A 17,052-nucleotide genomic window follows, 5' to 3' on the forward strand; every position below is an offset into this window, starting at 1 on the left:
TGCCGTAAAGCATGGGTGTCCAGATTAGATCCCGGAGGGCAGGATCCAGGTGAGATTTTCTATATATTCAAAATAGATATATTGTAAGAAATACATATGGAACATGTATACATAGAAAATCTGCCATTGATCCACTCCCAATAGAACTGTTTTGGACATCTTAGCAGTAACTCTAACATAGTACTATCTGAATGGTTGTCTTGAGTCCGTCTTGATTTTTTCCAGAGACTAAGGTCTGGATGCTAACTCTCCTGGTGCATTTATTTCATTCCTGTATTAGTTTTAACTAATGCAGTTTAAAGCAGATTTTGCAACCTTTAAATAAAAAAATAAATCTAACTACTGTCCACCTAAATTAAATTGAGTTCAAATAACAACTTTCATATATGAAGGCGATATAGTTCTGATTTAACTCACATTTGCTTGTAAAACCAGGTAACAATTACTCTAACACCCATAATTTGTTACAATTTTTTAACAAATCTGAAAAAATAAACTCTTTGTTTTTGATTTTAGAGATTTGAACACTCCTTATCATTGATTGATAAAAGTACACGTACTTGAAATGATAAAAAACTAGAAATATCTTTGGGTGGTAATGAATAATAATCTTTCCTGGTCATTACACTTAGATCAAAAGCTAACCAGTGCAAGTTCTGTTTTACTTAATTTGTTCATCTGAGGTTATACTCAAATTGTAAATCTCTAAATAAAGTTAGTGGCAGGATTCATCCTCAAGTATATCCTGCAGGAAAAATAACACACACAAAAGTACTTGAGAGCAATGTTCCCTCTAATTTTTTTCCTCTGTGTGCGGCAGTATAAGGTCTCTGTGCGCTGCAACTAAGGCTATGTGCGCCGGGAACCAGACTACGTATGTGGTTGCAGCGCCAAATATCACTCCAAACCTTTGCTAAAAAAAGTGAAAAGATAGTGCATTTCCACACATGTAGCACCAAATGAAGTGTCTTGAGGCAGGTTTTCAATTTAGATATACACACAATTACATGAATTGGTTACACAGGGGAGTACACTTTGGGTTTAGAAAAGTACAAGACTCCAATGGTGGTATCAAAATAAGATTTTACTGAAGATCCTCGGCTCAACGACTGTTCATAGGGTGGGGAGAGTCTCCTTCAGACTTGAACAATTACTGGCTGGAGGTGGGCAGTATTTGTGCATATGTGGAAGAACTGAAGGTTAGCCAACCAAAATGAGGGCACAGACAATACCTCAGCAAAGGTCTTTAGAAGTGAGGCAACTACCAGCACAACAATTTACTGACTGTGATGCTCCCAGTGTCCAATCAGGAGGCCACAGGCATCCAAACCAGCATGTTCACAAAATTGTAGGTCAGATTTAGAGTGTATTCCAAGGGTCACTAAAATCAAACCAAGGGGTTCACCCCCAGCCTAGCGTATTTACTGGGTTATAAGGCACACCTATAGTCAGGGCCACTGAAATCCAGACCTGGGTGTTCACCCCTATTATAAGCTACACTTGCAGTCCATTCAAGGGAGCACAGCAATCCAGCCAAGAGTCTGGATCGATAATAGGTCATTCTCCAGTTCATTCCAAAGAACACCAGCACCCAGGCCAGCCTACCTACCAATTATGGGCCACAACCATTGGACATTCCAGGGGGAAACAGGATCCCATCCCGGATTATTTAGCCAATAATAGGTCACATCCATAGACCTTTCCAAGGACACACAACACCAGTCCAATGTATGTAACCAACTATAAAGCCACTTCAATGTTGACCCGAAAACAGGAACTCCATAAAAGTGATATTGGGTGAGAAACAAACAGTACATACAATGCCTTGAATTTAAAATATCTTCACTGTTTGTTATTGTTAGAAAGTTTTTTTATATAATAACAAGAATAAATAAAATTAAATACCAGAATTGTCTCTCCGTCTGACTGACTTGTCATATATCTTTAAAAATGGTGAGATACAAATCTTGTTACAAATAATTTGGTGCATTTTTTTAATCCCACGCCAATTTTTCAGGAGTTCCTGGTTTGGAGACATTATAGTGGTGTAGTGTTTACCCGCCTTCTAAGTAACTGAGGGTTAGCTCTCTTTGTGCATATATCACTACACCCATTTATAGCCTACACACCCATAGTTGTATCAGGAGACACATGACCCAGTCTATTGTATTTACACAATTATAAACTGCACCTAGAGTCAAGGCCTCTGGAAATGTGCGATTATGTGACCATGGCATTTTCAACATAATTAAAGATTTGCCTCATCTCACTCTTAATCATCATCTGATGCATAATTTGCATATTTTAGTTTAAAAAAAATTATACTGGCTCAGTCGGTTCAACAGTTACTAAAAACATGACACACATGTTCCCACGCATTTCAAGGCCCTTCCCAAAGGTTGGCAGGTCACCTTTCATTTGTCTATTGCTGTATTTGGTTGTTACACTAGTACTTATGCTGTTCAAAGGGAAATGTGCTCTACGGTTGCTGCACTTCTAAAAATACGTTAAAGAATTGAGAAACCTGTTTGCCTTGGTTATCACTTCCTGTTGAGGAAGTATAGAAAGTCCACGCTTAATTTGTAAATAGAAGAATGCCGGTGCCCGAAGCTCTGGCTCTGAAGTCCTCGGCCAGTGCAATTTAACATCGGCCTCTTTAATTTACTGCCAGATACTCTTTGCAATGAGTTGTCATCTTTGCATTGAGAGTGCTACAATGTGTAAAAATTACAAAAGGATGAAGGAATGCTAGTACAAAATGAGCCACATTACGCCACATATTTTAGCTTGGCTTGCTGCATAATTTAGTCACTGTGCCGCATAATTTTCTCATCCTCCCCCACCACATAATTCCCGTGGCCCTGCCTATGATCCACTCCAGGGGACACAAGAATCCAGCCCAGGGTCTGTGCCCCATATTAGGTCACACCCCTTTTCCATTTCCGGGGACACGGAAACCCAGGCCAGGGTATTTACCCAATTATAGGCCAAGCTCACCATCCATTCATGGGTAACCAGCCCAATGTCTTTACCTCATGGGATGCCATCACTGCAGGGGACAGAAACATGTTCAGTGTCTTACCATTGGATACATCCGAGCCCCAGGGTGGGCCTCGACTACCCAAATGCATTTGGCACAACTCTGCGAAGCCACCTAGCGCTGGGTCAGCACCCTTGGCATCGGTAGGGTTAACCCGAACTGGGAACGGGAGCCGCGAGGACAGAGTGACAGACAGAGGAATTATCTGGGCTGATTATCCGGGGGCTGAGTGATGGGACAGTATTCAGGGAATAATCCAGCAGGGAAGGGATGACATGGAATTATCCATGCGCCTGCCCGGCAATGTATAGGTCTTGCGAGGGAGCGGAGGCGCCCGGGTGATGTCCTGACGTCAGACTGACATTCTGACAAATAATTTACGTCCTGCTTATTGAGGGCGAACAGGTGTCTGGGTGAAGACAGGGCCTGAAGGAAATTCTTACAGGGAGGGGCTGCGGGGGTGAGGAATCTCTGGACGTGGTGTCCAAGGATTAATGCTTTTCAAAGGGAAATGTGCTCTACGGTTGCTGCACTTCTAAAAATACGTTAAAGAATTGAGAAACCTGTTTGCCTTGGTTATCACTTCCTGTTGAGGAAGTATAGAAAGTCCATGCATAATTTGTAAATAGAAGAATGCCTGTGCCCGAAGCTCTGGCTCTGAAGTCCTCTGCCAGTGCAATTTAACATCGGCCTCTTTAATTTACTGCCAGATACTCTTTGCAATTTAATCTGCTTCTTGCACGTTCGTGCTTTCTCCCTTTGTGCCAGTTACAGGAAGTGTGGAGATGCAGGGGCTAAGAAGGGGTGAAAAAAAGACAAAGCTCATTAACGTGCAAATGGTCTTTCAAAGACGTGTGAAGTACCCGGGCGGCTGTTGTGTGCCTGCGTAGCTGTCTCAGCAGGGTGGAGTGGGGGGGGGGGGCACAGGACGGTGGGGGTGTGGAGAGGGGCTGAAGCACTTTGAGCACAATGGGCTTTGCCATGGGCTTTGCGTGCCTGCAACACTCTGCCTCGTGCCAGGATTTCGTGCTGCTCGCGTTTTAAAAGCGGCAGCGCGACCTGTCTCGTGGGATGTCAGTGAGCTGTGTGCGCGCTAAATCCAGGACACTGCGCGCTGTTGGTGACCATCGTGCGCGCCTGCCCACGCGCGCAGGTTAGTGGGAACAGTGCTTGAGAGTACTCTAGTCAAATCTTATCTATTTATTCGACCTATTCTAATAGTAGGGCTACAAAATATTTTTGAGAAGTCATCACACCCACAACTTATCGAGGCATGCTTCATCATTTGACATCTCACACCCAGATAAGGATGATCCTACCGTGATGGACTCAATAAAAATATATCTAGTGGTATACTCAAAACAATCCTTTACTCAACAAGTACCACTGATATGTTTAAAAGGATACTTAAAAGAGTAAGGGCCTTATAGTGACTGTATAGGCTCTTAGAACAGTCAAAACATGTTGGTAATTTGGACTTGTAGGTCTAGTGATCCATTGTATATACAGCAACAACATAACACAGATGATTCAAGGAGCTACCCCTCTTCTCCTATTCCCACACCTAATCCCTTAGCTATTAAACTGACCCACAGGAAGCTGCAAGGAGTGATATATTTAATGACACAACACCTCCATAGCCCAGGAGAGCGACTTCTCGTAAACCCATCTGATGTTAAAATATCACCATCATGGCAAACAGATTATCCCTTTATTCATAATATACATATTTGAAAAGTAATTCTAGGAAAATTAAGCATTACAAAAGGCACTTTTACATCAGAAATCACACCATATGATGGTTCACTGATAAACTATTTGACACTGGAAGATGGCAGAGCCCTTTGCTGTACAATGCCATTTTCAATCAAGACTGTGCTTGTGAATAAGTATGCCTTGTGGAAGAGGGAAGAGATAACACAGAAAAGGTAGGATAGGCACTACAAACTAATGCACCATGTCACATGGCAGGGACACGAAGTTAAGGTGTTTAAAATAATACTACTCACTGTTCACCGTCCAACTAGTAGAAGCTAAGAAAAGCAAACAGGTTCCTATTTCACTTTGCCTTTGGGGACTCATGCGCCTAACACATCAATATTGTGTATGGGGACAAGTGAACAAACAATACTTCTCTGGGCGGACTCAAAATCAATCAATCAATCAATCAGGTCATTTGTAGAGCGCACTACTCACCCGTAGGGTCTCAAGGCGCTGGGTGGGGGGGTGCCATTACTGCTCGAACAGCCAGGTCTTGAGCTTCTTCCTGAAGGAGAGGTGGTCTTGGGTCAGGCGCAGGTCGGTTGGGAGTGAGTTCCAGGTCTTGGCGGCCAGGTAGGAGAAGGATCTTCCTCCTGTTGTCGCTCTTCGGATGCGGGGGACGGCGGCGAGGGCGTGGTTGGTTGATCTGAGGAGGCGCTTGGGAGTGTAGAAGTTGATCCGGTTGTTGAGGTAGCTCGGGCCTTGGTCGTGTAGGGCTTTGTGCGCGTGGGTGAGGAGACGGAAGGTGATTCTCTTGTTGACCGGGAGCCAGTGCAGATCTCTCAGGTGTCCGGAGATGTGGCTGCGTCGGGGGATGTCGAGGATGAGTCTGGCCGAGGCGTTCTGGATCCGCTGGAGTCTCTTCTGGAGTTTGGCAGTGGTTCCGGCGTAGAGGGCATTGCCGTAGTCCAGTCGGCTGGTGACGATGGCCTGGGTGACCGTCTTCCTCGTCTCGGTGGGGATCCACCGGAAGATCTTACGTAGCATGCGCAGGATGTTGAAGCATGACGAGGAGACGGCGTTGACTTGCCTGGTCATGGAGAGGGAGGAGTCCAGGATGAAGCCCAGGTTGCGTGCGTGGTCCGTCGGTTTGGGTGCGTTGCCCAGGGCGGGGGGCCACCAGGAGTCGTCCCAGGCGGAGGGCGAGGAGCCCAGGATGAGGACCTCCGTCTTGTCCGAGTTCAGTTTCAGGCGGCTGGTCGTCTTTATAGAACCAATGGCTGACAGAAACAAACCAATGGCAACAGGAGGTTATCTTTAAGCATCTATCTGCACATGTATTTTTGCTCATGTGTAAAGCTCAAGAAGTAGAAAGACCGAAAAATGCAGGGTATAGCAAATCTGCTTTTTTTTACTGTCATCTGGGATTCTTTACCTTATTGGGCCCTCTATTTCTGCTGCCTTTAGTTCTCTGTGCTATTTACCTCTGCCGAGCTTCATCTCAAAACTATGTGCTGTAGATATGAACTACCTGTGTTATCCAGTTAACTTCCCTATACTTCCATTGTAAATGATGCTCAAAGTGCACCTCTAGCATGGAAAGGTAATTGGCATGTGTATATATATGTGTGTATATATATATATATATATATATATATACATATATATATATATATATATATACATATATATATATTACCTACTAGTTATAGTTAAGACCTAGCTACCATAGGAAATCCGCAGCATTCTATTGGGAATAACTCTGGCGCCGGTTGAGGAATTTGCGTGTAATTTTCCGCTCCTTCCCTGAAAGTTTCGGGGGGATTCGTGAAGTGGGGGCTGAGAAAAAAGGGGGGTCCCAAAACGTGTTTTCCCCATGTTAATTTCCATAGGACGTTCTGACACGGCTACAGCCCGAACCGCTGTCGGAATTACGCCAAACTTTGCAAAATTGTAGGGACTGGTACGCAGATGTGCCTTTGCTATATTTGGTGAAAATTGCTCCAGTGGTTTTTTCGAAAATTAACTTAAAAAACACATATATATCTATAGGCGCGCTTCCAGCGCTCACCGGTACGCGTACCAGGGAGCGCACCCGGCGCGCTACAGTAGTGCGCGAGCGGAAAGCTGATTGGCTGTCGACATTCTAAACAGTCCGGAGAGTCCGCCATCTGGGGTCTCGGTAGAATCGAGACACAAGAGTTGACAAAAAAAGGGGGCAATGATTAAAAGGGGGCAGGGTACACATCCCCTGACCCCCTAGGTTTTCTGAGGAGGGCCTAGAGGACCCTGAAGGGCAAAAAAACTATTTTTTTTTGCAATTTTCGCGGGGTACGCGCTGTGTGCATTCCCATGTACGCTCACCGGTACGCGCACCCAGAGCGTACCCCACAGGGAAAAACATTGAAAAAAAATAGTGTAGAACACAAATTTGGATTGCTTAGAGGTGGGGTAGCTCTCAAAAGAGCTGTTGTGTTATGTGGGTAATTTTAGTACCTACAAGTAGGTACCGATGCAGAGTCTAAAATTCACTTCAATACAATCACTTCGCTACTACCTCATAAATTAGAAATACAAATGAATAATATGTCAACTAATTTTTAATTTGTAAATATTAATTTATTGTTCAGAATTTTCATAATTTAATAGCACTTGTAGCATGTCCTCACTGGAATTTCCTCTTCAATCATATGATCAGGAATGTCCTCATTATAAGTGTGCCATGATGATTGTTGGAATTCGATTGTATCCAAACATTTGATTAGTTCTTCGTCAATAGATTCATCCCAAAAATGATTTATGTCATCTCCTCCTTGTGATAAAATGGTGCTGTCAAATATCCGTGACATTTTGAATTTCAAAAAATGTAGTTGAAATTTCAAAAGAAATTTCCTTGGTCTCCTCATTCTGATTCATTTTAATATCAAAAATTCTTGCTGTAAATTGTAGAAAAAAGTAATCGCTTTCATTTATTGTTTTTAGTAATACATAATATAAAAGTAGCTTAATCAAGTATTTAGTTCTTTAAAATTAATAGGGCAGTGTATAGTATCAGGCAGGAACTAGAAATATAAAGCACTGCATGTGATGAAGCATATCTTAATCCATAATTATAACAGAATGACTGTAAATAGCTAACAGAAAACATTTTCCAAATTATCTTAAAGTGTACCACATAGTTTCTCTTACAAATTAACAACTCACCTTTTTGAAAGTAGGAGAAGAGTTAGTACTGTGTAAATCAAACTCCAGAAATTGAGCACCTAAAATTCCTCTCAAAAGTACCTCAGACAGGAGTATCACAAAATGGCTGTGTTTCCTCTCATTTAAAATATATACATAACCAATCATACTTCATCACACACAAATTCAAAATGAAAGTAACATTTTGATTGGTTCTAAATTTCAATACTTTCAAATGTGTTTTCCCCATGCAATTTTCTATAGGACATTTAGACACGGTCACAGCTCGAATGGCTAAATGTAAGTTCACCAAACTTGGTAAATGATAGGCACTGGTACGTAGTAGGGCCTTTTCCATATTAGTTTGAAATTGCTCCAGTGTTTTTTATGAAAAGCGACATGAAAAACACACATATATATCTGTAGGCGCGCTCCGAGCGCTCACCGGTACGCGTACCGGGGAGCGCACCCGGCGCGCCACGGAAGTGCGCGAGCTGAAAGCTGATTGGCTCTCGGGTGTCTGTCAACATTGCAAACAGTCCGGAGAGTCCGCCATCTTGTGTCTCGGTAGAATCGAGACACAAGAGGTGGTATTAAAAAGTGGGAAATGATTAAAGGGGGCAGGGTAGACTCCCCCTGACCCCCTAGGTTTTCTGAGGGGGGCCTAGAAGAACCCTGAAGGGCAAAAAAACTATTTTTTTTAAAATTTTCGCAGGGTGAGCGCTGGGTGCGTTCCCATGTACGCTCACCGGTGCGCGCACCCTGAGCGCACCACGGGGAACAACAGTGTAAAAAAGTAGAGTAAAAAATAATTTAGAGTGCTTAGAGGTAGAGTAGCTCTGAAAAGAGCTGTTGTGTTATGTGGGTGTTTTTTGTATCTACAAGTAGGTACCAATGCAGAGTCTCAAATTCAAGAGGAAGACTCTATTCCCCTCATCTGTAAAATGTACACCATCTCTCCTATAGATGCCTTACATGTTGTAACGCAAGTTGTTGTGGTATATGGAACCCATACCATAGTCTCTGAGGAAAGCAGAAACAGATGTATTCACATGTTTCCTTGCTTTCTCAATCTGTGGACAAAATTGGTTGGACCAGTTCCATTTTTGCCTTTGGCATATATTAGAAAATACCAATGCAGTTTTTGGAAAAAGTGACATCAATTGCCCAAAGATGTCCTTTAAAAGCATTTCCAGACCAACCCCAGTCAAAGTGCCCAAGTCATTGCCACCACAGTGCACAATTATGAGGTCAGGGTGTGGTAGATGTATAAAGGATGTTATCAATGGTATCAATTGGTGAGTTCTTAATCCTCTCTGTCCAATTCACACAATGTCCACATTTGGTAAATCAAGGTTGTAAATACCTCTGTTACTTGCAAATTTTTCACTCCAGTAGACAAAGCTAATACCCACAAACCAGACTTTTGGCATCTTGAAGGTAGATGTGCTTCTATTCAGATGAGTTGTGGAAATGAAATGGCAGTTTGTAAGTAGGAATTATGAAAAAAAGTAGTTGAGATTCAGTGCAGTTGAAAAACAAGAAATGATTGGTGCTTTCTTAAAAGTCAGCACTGAAAATTAGGGTGTATGCTTTTTTTTGTAAGAAGTCACGTTAATGGCTGAGAAAAGGTCATTTAAATAAACATTGCACATGATTAACTAGTACATTGAGAGGTCAAACACCTTTGCTGGATTCTTTTGCAACATTCTATGATGAACTTTTGAACTGTTTGCTGGGTTAGGTGGGAGTTACAATGGTAACAGGCTGAATGAGCACTGGGGGGATGGGTGAACATTATGTGAGTTTCAAAGTGTTGAAATGTACAACCAATTAAAATGTGCAGTTTGGTTTTGAATTTGTGTGGGAAGAATTTTGATTGGTTATGTACAAGAATATAGTTCTGAAATGAGAGGGAATCTGTGCCATTATTGAAAGGCTCCAGTGACAGAAGAATTATTCAGAGATTCTGCTTAAGAAAATCTGGTGTGTGTGTGACTGACACTGTTCTCCATCTTCCAAAGCATTTTTAAAGGTGAGTAATGATTCTTTTAATAAAGATAGACTGCTGTATGCACTATGGGGAAGATTAAGAAGCATATTGTGCTTCTTAATTCTAGTATTGTGTGTCATGTTTTTTAGTAATGCTGTTTAAAAATTGAATGGTGCATATTGGAAATGTATTTTGGAAATGAGTTAGGTTTCTGCTTAGTTTTGTAGAGGTCATTTAAATGGGCTGTGCTTTGTGTAAAAAATTATTTACAATGGAAAATGTTTTCTGGTAAAATGTCAGGCTTTTAAATTGTGGTCAAGGTTCACACTGAGTGTCTGTTTGAAATAAGGAATTACATTTTCACATTTTTCAAAAATGTCACTTGTACCTTCTAACAGTTTGCCTCTCTTAGCTTAAAGGGTACTCTGTGTCTGTGTCTCATGTCACTTTGCACGTGCATAATCTCTGTGTGTCATTTCTCTCTTTGTGTGTGTGTCATGACATGTGTCTCATGTGCCTAAGATCCCACTGTGAGTCAAGCTTGATTTTAAATGGATCTGGGTGAATAATACGCTTAGTTGATGTCTTTAAAAATATGGAAGTGCATGTTTTTTTAAAGTCAGTTGGGCTTTAGTATATGTTCTAGTAGGGAATCTTAGGCAATGTCTGTGTTAGGCCTCTTACTTCAGAAATAGGCTCTAAGCTGTGCAGTCAAGATCCAGGGTGTGCCTTTGAAATGAACGAGGAATGTTATGTGTTGCTTATATATATGCGGTCTGTTTTTTGCCAGTAGAGACAGTGAAATAGTATCAGCAGACACACCCATATTGCATACGGAGACAGACATGGTAAATTACATGTAACATCCTGGTCATGTGCCTAAGATCACTTGATTTGAAATGGATCTGGGTGGATAATATGCTTAGTTGATGTCTTTAAAAATACGGAAGTACATTTTTTTTAAAGTCAGTTGGGCTTTAGTATATGTTCTAGTAGGGAATCTTAGGCAGCGTCTGTGTTAGGGCTCTTACTTCAGAAATAGGCTTAAACTGTGCAATCAAGATCCAGGGTGTGCCTTTGAAATGAACGAGGAATGTTATGTATTGCTTATATATATGTGGTCTGTTTTTTATCAGTAGAGACAGTGAAATAGTATGAGCATACACACACATATTGCATGCAGAGACAGACATGGTAAATAACATGTAACATCCTGGTCATGTGCCTAAGATCACACTGTGAGTCAAGCTTGATTTTAAATGGATCTGGGTGAATAATATGCTTAGTTGATGTATTTAAAAATATGGAAGTATATGTTTTTTTTAAGTCAGTTGGGCTTTAGTATGTGTTCTAATAGGGAATCTTAGGCAGCGTCTGTGTTAGGCCTCTTACTTTAGAAATAGTCTCTAAGCTGTGCAATCAAGATCCAGGGTGTGCCTTTGAAATGAGAGAGGAATGTTATGTCTTGCTTATATATAAGTGGTCTGTTTTTTGCCAGTAGAGACAGTGAAATAGTATGACCAGAGACAAACATATTGCATGCAGAGATAGACATGGTAGATTACATGTAACATCCTGGTTATGTGCCTAAGATCACACTGTGAGTCAAGCTTGATTTTAAATGGATCTGGGTGAATAATATGCTTAGTTGATGTCTTTAAAAATATGGAAGTACATGTTTTTTTTAAAGTCAGTTGGGCTTTAGTATATGTTCTGGTAGGGAATCTTAGGCAGCGTCTGTGTTAGGCCTCTTACATCAGAAATAGGCTCTAAGGTGTGCAATCGAGATGCAGGGTGTGCCTTTGAAATGTGTGGTAAATAAAATATTACCCTGTCATAATTTCTAGGCATAAACATGCATCATGCATTTAAATGAGAGGCAGAATCCGTGATGTCCGAATTAAAGGGCTCTATTCCAATAACTCGAGTTAAGGGAGAATCTGTTCCATCACCTCTAAGGTTCAGGAAGGGTCTTCTAAACATTTATTTACAGAGTACATATTTATAGTACATTCTTGTACATAGGGAGGAGTGCTTCGAGGCAGAGCAAGAGAGAAAAGAAGATAAGAGCATGTGGGCGTGCATGAGGGTGTACACTTTATGAGTCACAGGTGAGTCATAGGTGGGTGGATACATGGAGGGGGGTTGCATGGCAGGCTGGAACTTTGCCCTACTTGTGCGTGCAACTTGATCATGACGTGCAACTGACGTGTAACTGGGGGGAAGCTGACTTTAAGTCTAGTAGAGAAACCTTCAGTGTCAGGGCGACCAGCACGTCTGGTACTATCTGATACTATCTGATATCTTGTGTCGGGGATGTATTATCTGAAGCAAAGGTTGCTCATCACTAAAAGACAGAAAGGGCATATATTTCTTCGTTCATTGCATGGGGGCTGTGAGCTTTCTACAGATGCAAGTACTGTAATTTCATTTAAACAGAGACAGAAAAGCTAGGCCCTATCTCTGCAGACAGGTTCTGTTTACCTTCTTCACTGGGCAGGAATGTGATTCTGTACAACAAGCAGATAACTATTTTGCAAAACACTGTCTTGGCACCCCTTGCTGGGCTTCTTTCTCTCTGAGCCAGAAGTATGCAAGGTCAGAGATACGTAACTGTAGCTTTCAGAATGTCTAAGCCATGAAAAACCCTTAATTTAGAAACGGGCTCAGGCTGAACCACAAAAAGGGTTCATCGTGATTTATTTAAAAGTGCACAATGCAAATACATGGGCCTTAAATGCTAACTTAACATTTCTTACATGGGAGACTTGATGACTGGCATCCTAATGCAGGACGTAAATGCAGAGGCCTTGTGATTCAGGCCACCACGGGAAAAATACATGCATGACATGCACATACATTAAACATAGGGTACACGCAGGGGACATATTGGTCAGGCAAAATATCATTTTCCTCATTCCCTCCTTGTCCCCTACTTTTACCCTTCAGGACACATCTATATTCATGAGACCGTATAGTTGATCATACAGCATCATTTGTTCATCTTTGATCCTTTGTACTCGTGGGTGTGGAACACAGGCAGTTGCACACAGGCCGCAAATGGCCGGGCCACACTGCAGACAGAGTTCTTGTTAACTTGCGTATGAGTTTACTGTTTTGGACGGGACCTATGAAGAGAAAGAATCCTTTGTTGAAATCTGTATATTGCTCCCAAGCTGTTTCTGTCTGATCGATCTCTGAGGATTCAGTCTCTCTCCTTTGTCTAACATGCTCTACACAAACCATAACCACATGGCGCTATTCACAAGCCATATTCACAAGAAACTCAACAAGTTATAATAATGACATGCTCTTCATAAACCATATTTACAAGGAGCTATTTACAAGGAACTACACAGTAAACTTATATGGCCGATGGGGGAGGAGGGAAATCTGCGTTTACGTAGTCCGGTGCGGGCTCTTCTAGATAGGAGGAAATAGAAGCCTCTGATGCTGTCGGCTTCTTTCTACATACTCTAAAGGGTACAGGTGGTGGCGTTCGCGACCTACGGGGTGTTTCTGAGGTGGTCACTCTAGCTAGTTGTTCTGAGAGGACGGGATAAATACCAGTAACGACGGCATTTCTTTCTCTATCAACCTGTTCTGTTTTGAACCGTTCCCCCTCCTCCCGCAATTCTTTTTCTTTGGCTCTTTCCCCTGCTTGTTTAGTTCTCTCTACTTTATTAAATTCTTTCTCTATTCTCCTATGTGACTCTTTGCGCCACAACTCGATGGCATCTTTCTGAGAGGGTCTTGATTTCTTTTTCCATAGCGCTTCCTCTACTCTCATAATGCATTCAGGATCCCATGTTCCCGAGATAGGCCATCTATACTTCTCCTCTAAACCCTTGGTGTACTCTACCCATAAGTCTAAAAACAAAATGGCGTCTAGCCCGTGCTTATTGTACATAAAATGACCAGGTGTGTCTCTAGGCGGGATGTTAACTGACTCTTCTAGTATACCTTTTCTGGTCCCTATCTGACGTAATTTCGAAAACAGTGGCATGTTGAAACCAACACAATGGAAACACAATACACACAAAATAGACTGAAACAATAAACAATCATTCACACTAAACACCAAAACACTAAAACAGATACAGTCTAACCTGATACATGGAATAAAACATGTACTTGAAAACAGTTAACTTTATGCACTGGAATACAGACAGGGAGATGTCCTAAGGCTCCAGTGTATACTTGGAATTGTAGTAGTATTTGTAGTGTGTGACAGGATTCAATTGATTTGTTTCGCAGTTTCTTACGGACATATACTAAGAAAAGTCTAAAACAAAAAATGAAATGCAAGAGTTAGATCCTTGTAGAGTGAGAGAAAAAACAGGTTTGCATGGGCATTCACTGGCTTGTCTTTCAAGAAAAGTATGTCAGAGTGTTTTTCACCATTTTAGGATGTTAGCAGTGCATCATAATAAAGTGAGGAAATTAGTGAGAAGGTTGTATTATGCAAAAAGTCCAGACCTTAAACTAAAACAGGTAAACAGTGCTTTTTTGCATGGGACTGAATTAGATGTGAAAAACATCTGTGAAGAAATTGAGTTTTGTTACTTTGGTGAAAAAGAGGACAGTGCAGAAATTGATACAGTAATAGAAGGTAATGTAGAAGAGAATGTAGAGATTTCTAGTACAGAAAAATTTGAACATGAAATTAAAAAGTTTAAGGTGAATTCAAGTGAAAGGCCAAATTTTACTTGTGTATGTTGTCGACGAACTCATAAGCATCAGACTAGATTAGTTGATTTATATGTAAAAAGCGAAAAGGTAAATAATAATGAGTGGAAGGATTTTGCAACTTATTTGTTGGTAGAAAAATGTTTTGATTTGGGTTCTGATCAACGTATTTGTAAATATTGTTATAATAAATTAAATGAAAACAGAATGCCTGCTCGAGCTGTTCATAATAATCTGGAGTTGGTAGACATTCCTTCTGAAATGATGGATTTAAACACCTATGAGTCTATTCTGATTCAATGTGTGCATCCTTTTCAGGCTATTGTTCGCATGGAGCCTAAGACAGGGAAATTGCCTCCTTCAGATTTACAGAGAGGATTAAAGGGAAGAGTTTGTTTATTTGCCTCTAGATTTTAAGAAAAATATTGATACAATTGGTAGAAAAAGTAGAGGAGGAACCTCTGGTTATTCTAGTTAATGGTGTTCCGACAAAGAGTAAGAAAATCTGGCAAGAATTAGTGGATGTTAGGAAAGTAAAAAAGGCAACGATTTGCTAATTTCACCCCTGAGGCGGAAAGCCGGGGGTCTCTTACTTTCCTTTGCCCTACAGACAGATAGCACGATAATTGTGGTGTGCTTATTTTCCAAAGGCAGTAAATATTTTTTAAGAACGTGTAAAATATTTTAAATAGTGCATTTTTATTACTGCATTTCGGTCCCCACGGGGCAAGATTGACGTTGCTCCGAGGCTCCTTGGCTTTAGTTTAGACCGGTGCAGCCGAGGTTGAGGCTGACGCCGGCAGGCTTCGAGGCGCCATATTGGGGGAAGGAGGAGGGCTGCGGTCCAGTCGTTGGACGCTTCCCACCCACCTCACACTGTATAAAATGGCGACATCTTCCCGTCCGCGCAGCGGGCGGGCGCAGCGGGCGCGCCGGCGGCGCGCCAAAGGCAAGCCCGTCTGCGCCCGTCCGCGAACGGCCGGGGACAGGGGCCAGTCCCCCTGGTCAATTTAGACTATGCTGGACATCCCAACAATTACGTAACCTACGCCCCAATTTGGCTCAAGGCTGTGCTCACAGTCTTAATGTTGAGGAATCCAATAGTTGCAAAATCTGCCACTATTCGTGGCAGGCTACACCCCCGCCTAGGGAACAGCATACTAACCTCATATGTGGCCTACTTAATACCAGATCTATGAGGAAGCACTGTATGGATATACATGATTTACTATTAGATATGAAGCTCGACTTACTGTTCCTTACAGAAACCTGGTTGGATTCCAGCTCTGGCCCTGATATAGTAGCCTCTCTCCCTACGGAATATGGCATTGTTCATCTGGATAGGACTGAAGGAAGGGGAGGAGGGATCGCTGTCATCTTTAAACAACCATTGACATGCCAACTTGAACCCTTCCCCATAGCTGAAGGCGAGATAGGAGCCTTCACAATCAAAATCAACAAGGGGAACACGCTGAAGGGCCTATTAATATACCGTCCCCCGGGTCCCTCGACCCAATTCACCAATCGTCTCATCGATGGTATCACAGAAACTGCTTTACGCAGAGAAAAATTTCTGCTCCTAGGTGATCTCAATATACACCTTGATAATCTAGCTGATAAGGCAGTTACTGATTTTGTTCAGCAGCTTTCTTCTCTCCAACTTTCCACTGAATCCAAAGCCCCGACTCACTCAAAAGGCCACTTATTGGACCCAATATTTGCCAATTGGGATGGTATAATTACGCACTCTCCCATTCCGGTGACTTGGTCCGACCATTTTGTTGTTCCATTCACACTATCTATACCGGCCACCAATATACCGAAACCCCAAAGCACTAAATATTCCAGTAGGAAATGGACTACATTTTCTCAAGCGAAATTTGAGACGGCTCTGATGAGCGGTGGAAGACCGGGGGGGGAAGATGCAGACACGGCATCAGACAGACTGAATGAGCGTATAACTACGGCCTTGAATAACACCGCCCCACTCTGTCATAAGTCACCCCATAGTAGATTGCACAAATCCGCCCCCTGGTATAATGATCAACTCCGCTCAGTTAAAGCCGAATGTAAGAAATTGGAACGGCTATGGAGGGTCACCTACTCTGAGCAAGCAAAACTGAATTACAAAACCAGAAGAAGGGAATATCATAATCTCATTAGATGTGCCAAAACTAAGCACTTCTCAGATAGGATTGGAGAAGCCCAAAACTCCACCAAGGAACTATTCAAAATTTACAAAGAAATTTCCATGCATACTGCCTCTGTTGACCCCTCATTTAGCTCAGTTGAATCTTGCAACCGTATTGCTACCTACTTCTCCGACAAAGTGGCTAATATCTATTCTGGCTTTGCAGGAGGAAAGGGCAATGCAACTGAGTTTAAGGAATCTCCTCTCTCGGAGGCAGGCACAAACAGTTTGTGTGAGTTTATGATTCCCCCATCT

At 42.0% G+C, this 17,052-nt stretch overlaps 1 protein-coding gene across 1 annotated transcript in view; it reads right to left on the minus strand.

Annotated features, from left to right (window-relative positions):
* LOC144828297 (glutathione synthetase-like) overlaps positions 1-17,052 on the minus strand; it is a 560,445-nt gene that overhangs the window by 272,069 nt on the left and 271,324 nt on the right. The window lies entirely within an intron of this gene.

The sequence above is a fragment of the Lissotriton helveticus genome, chromosome 4_1, assembly GCF_964261635.1.
Source record: "Lissotriton helveticus chromosome 4_1, aLisHel1.1, whole genome shotgun sequence".
NCBI lineage: Eukaryota > Metazoa > Chordata > Amphibia > Caudata > Salamandridae > Lissotriton > Lissotriton helveticus.